Source organism: Solanum stenotomum, chromosome 11 (assembly GCF_019186545.1).
Source record: "Solanum stenotomum isolate F172 chromosome 11, ASM1918654v1, whole genome shotgun sequence".
Lineage (NCBI taxonomy): Eukaryota > Viridiplantae > Streptophyta > Magnoliopsida > Solanales > Solanaceae > Solanum > Solanum stenotomum.
Genome location: NC_064292.1, coordinates 2,281,816 through 2,286,220, shown reverse-complemented (window position 1 = coordinate 2,286,220; position 4,405 = coordinate 2,281,816). Strand labels below are relative to the sequence as shown.

Below are 4,405 nucleotides of genomic sequence, written 5' to 3'. Positions count from 1 at the left end.
CGCTTGGAGTATATCAACTCTAAATGACAAAATTGAAGGGTATATCAGACCTTTTTTTCTTTTTTTAAATCCAATTTAACTACCCAACCCATCCTAGGTAAAAAACCCACCCAGTAACCCATTTTAAAATAAACCTAAACTATCCATGTAGTCCTTCCGGTCTTTTCGTCCTTCAATACATTTGCACATAGCAATGTGGCTTTGTCCGTTCTCGTTACGTTTGGAACCATTATCAAAATTAAACACTATCCATGTTACCTCTCAGGTTGGAAAAAATAGTGGTATTTGTCTTTAATAATTTCTGTGCAAAAATTGGGTGATTTAACACATTTTTGTATGTATGGGTACTTATTTAAGATTTTATTTTTTGATTTTTGTCTTTTATACCATGTGCAAAAAACATTATTTTACCACATTTCTGTATGTAGGCACTTTCAAGATTCCATTTTTTGATTTTTGTCATTCATAATATATATGTGCCAAAATTGATTGTTTTAACACATTTTTGTATGTGGATAGTTGTTAAAGTCCCACATCGGTAGATGGATAGGAATTTGGTTTCCTTATATGAACTTGGACAAACCTTCTCTCATGAGCTAGCTTTTGGGGTTGATTTATGCTCAGGTGTCATATCTTTACATTTCTCTTTGGTATCTGTTTATTCCTTTTATATATAGTAGCTGCTCCCTTAGCTTTCATCTTTGTTCTCTAAATTATTCTTTCTTATTTTGCTGGCTGCTCCCTGTATAGATCAGATACTTGAGGATGGATGTTCATTATTTTCCAAAGCATACTCAAGTTTATCTTTTTCTTTGTTGTCAACCTTTCCAGTAGCTTTTTGTTGGTTGCTCCTAATTGTTACTATACTGTACTGAGAGAGAAGTTTACATATTTTGACTTGACATATATAACTGGTTATGTTGTTTTGGATTTTAACTAAACTAATTTCTATCAAATTAAAAATATGCATGGTGTTTGACCAGATGTCTTCAAGCAATTCACCGAACAAGATGGAGAATTCAAGGAAACGCTTACCAATGATGTTCAAGGATTATTGAGTTTGTATGAAGCATCACATCTGAGAGTGCACGATAAGGAGATTCTTGAAGAAGCTCTTACCTTTACCACCAATCATCTTGAGTTCATGCTCCCCAGCTTGACCAACTCACTAAAAGTTCAAGTTACTGAAGTCTTAAGGTACCCTATTCTTAAAGCTACACCAAGGGTGGGATCAAGGAATTACATATCCATTTACGAAGGCATTGATGCACACAACGATTTACTTTTGAGATTTGCGAAATTGAATTTTAATGTATTGCAGAAGCTGCACCAGAGAGAGCTTAGCGAGCATACCAGGTACATTATTTGATTTATCTTCCTTAATTTTATTATGAATTTTGGTTTAATGTACGAGAATTAAATGCAACAAATCAATCTTATATATGATGTAGGTGGTGGAAAGATTTGGATTTTGTAAACAAATATCCATATTGAAGAGACAAATTGGTTGAGTGCTATTTTTGGATATTAGGAGTGTATTTTGAGCCAAAGTATAGTCGTGCGAGAAAAATGCTAACAAAAGTAATTCAGATTGACAGCGTCATTGATGACACTTTTGATGCTTATGCAAACGAACTTGTGCCTTTCACTGATGCAATCCAGAGGTAATTAATTGTAAATCCTGTTGTTATTGTGTGACGTAAAAGTTTGCTTTTAGGTCTGATACAAATCCTGATTTTTCGATGGGACATTACTTCGATCGATTCATTACCTCCATTTATGAGACCTATTTATCAATCCCTTCTAGATGTTTACAGTGAAATGGAGGAAATACTGGCCAACGAATGTAAATCAGACCGCATATATTATGCAAAATATGAGGTAATATTGCTTGACTAACCCATATATAAATCAGTTCAGTTAAATTGAAGAAATAAAAACTTTTATGACAAGGAATATCTTTCATACCAAAAGAAGAAGATATTTATTTTCTAGCTTAATTACTTTGTATTTAATTTCCATTTTAGATGAAGAAGCTGCAGGTGAGAACCTTTATGAGGGATGCCCAATGGTTGGATGCTGGCTATACTCCGAATTATGAGGAGTATATGAAGAATGCACTTGTAAGCTGTGGCTATATGATGACAGCAACAACCTCCTTGATCGGTATAGACGAATTTATATCTAGAGAGACTTTTGAATGGATGAAATGAGCCTTTGATAGTTCGATCTATCTCAGTAATTAACGGATAACGTGTGATATGACTGGACATGAAGTAAGTACAACAACAAATATCTATTTATTTTGTTTCCCAGGATCACACTTCTAATTTTGTAATAAAAATTGTACTGAAGATATTTCATGTAGGTTGAACAACAAAGAGCACATATACCTTCAATTATTGAATGCTACATGAAAAAATATGGAGCTTCAAAGGAAGAGACATACATTGAGTTTCAGAAGGAAATCACGAACGCATGGAAAGATATAAACAACACATTAATATTCCGTCCTACTGAAGTACCAATGTTTGTCCTCGAACGAATTTTAAATTGTGCACGCGTGATGGACACTCTATACCAAGAGGGAGATGGATACACAAACTCCAGAGGAAATGTCAAGAGCATGATTAACTTGTTGTTGGTTGAATCTATCGATGTGTGATCATGTAATGACCCTCTTGGTCATTTTTGTGTCTTGCCTTCTGTGTGTCGTTTAGAACGTTCCTGTAGCGACCCCAAGTCTTTTATGACTTGCTAGGACTGACAGTTCGGTCACCTGGTCGTTCGTTTGGTCTTGGTGTGAGTTTTTGTGTTTTGGAGCTTATGAACCTTGAATGATCATTTTCGATCAAAGGTTCAAGAAGATGACATCGGAATCCAATTCTGACGATTTCATCAGCTCCGGAAGGGTCATTTTAGGCTAGTAGCACGGTCGACATGACTCTCGAGGTTTTCAGTGTGAGTCGGTGTGATTAGGCGTTTTAGCCTTTGAATTTTGGCTTAAGTTTGACTTTGGTCAATATTTTGAGTAAACGCGCTCGGATGAGAATTCCGTCAGTGCGGTTAGCTCCGGAATGTCGAGTTTCTTCTTTGTGTCAGAAGGTTTTCGATATCTTTCCGAGCCCTTTTGTGGGTTTTGACTTAAAATGGCCTTTGGAAGTGGGACCCACTTTTTCTCGAAATGACCTCTGATGGAAATTTCGACTGCGCCGTTGAGTCTGGAATATCGAATTTGGTATGGTTGCATATCTCGTTTGCGCGTACGGGGTTCCGAACGAGATCGGAGCACCCCGTCGGAGTTAAAGTTTTGGAAATTGTTGCAGATTTTCTGCAATAAATGCAGAAAATCAGCAACACATTCCCAAACTCAAACTCTCTTAACTCTCTCATCTTTTGTCCGATTTGAGCGATTCAAAAGGAAAAGTTGTGAGTTTTTTCGAGGGCAACGCGTTGGTGAGCTCGGATAGCGGTTTGGGGTTCCCGTTTGAGGTATTTTCGCGATGAAACCTGACTGCTGTACTGTTTTCGAGTCCTTGTTTTTGGAATTTTTGTTTTGGTCATATCTCACTCATTTTAGCTCGGTTTTGGGTGATTCGAAGTCCCACGTGTTGAGAATTGTCGTGGCTTCATTGTAGAGTGTTCAAAGAGTGCTGGGCACCTTTTGATTTTCATTTATTTCGAGTTTTGGCTGCTGCTGTAGGGTTTCTTTTGGTAGATTAAAGTGTGATTTCTTGCTTGTTGGTGTTTTGCTATGTTTTGAGCCTCGAATTGTGTTCCATTTTGGGACATAAGTTTGGGATGCTGTTTAGGGTCTCTTGACGGAGTCAAATTCGGACAGTTCAGTGCGGGTCCCACGATTCCCGTTTTGACTCCAAAATTGACCCGTCTCCGTTTGTTGTGATGTTGGTGTCTAAATGACCGTAGTAACGTTGTGACTCTATTTTTGATAGCGGGGCAGCGTTTCGAGACTGTTCGGAAAGGGAAAGCTCCGATAAAGTGATTGGAGAGTGCACGGTTGGCCTTAAGGTAGGCTACGGCTTTCCTTCTTTTAGATTGAGCTTAATTGTGTAAAAACACGTTGATTGGAGTGAATTAGGGGTGGGTACCAGTTTACTACCTTACTTTGATTAAATACCTCATGTTAGGATCGATTGGCCATATTTCGGGTATAGTATCATGTTATCCGGTTTGGTAGAGTTGCATGTCTATGTGCTAAATGCTATTGTATGCTTGTATGCTTTGTATTGTATGTCTTAGTCTAGGTTAGGCTAGTATTGCCTTAGACTTATGACCCGTGTGGGCTGGATAGCCTTGACTTTCTGCCGACGTCGTTCGGATGATTTAGCTCCTTGTAGACTGGAGTAGCAGACTTGAGTCTGATAGTTTGAGCCTTAGATTAGGC

General features: G+C 37.8%; 1 pseudogene; it reads left to right on the top strand.

The window, feature by feature from the left end:
* Window positions 1-542: 542 nt before the first annotated feature.
* On the top strand, window positions 543-2,665 carry LOC125844474 (sesquiterpene synthase 12-like; annotated as a pseudogene).
* Window positions 2,666-4,405: the final 1,740 nt, after the last annotated feature.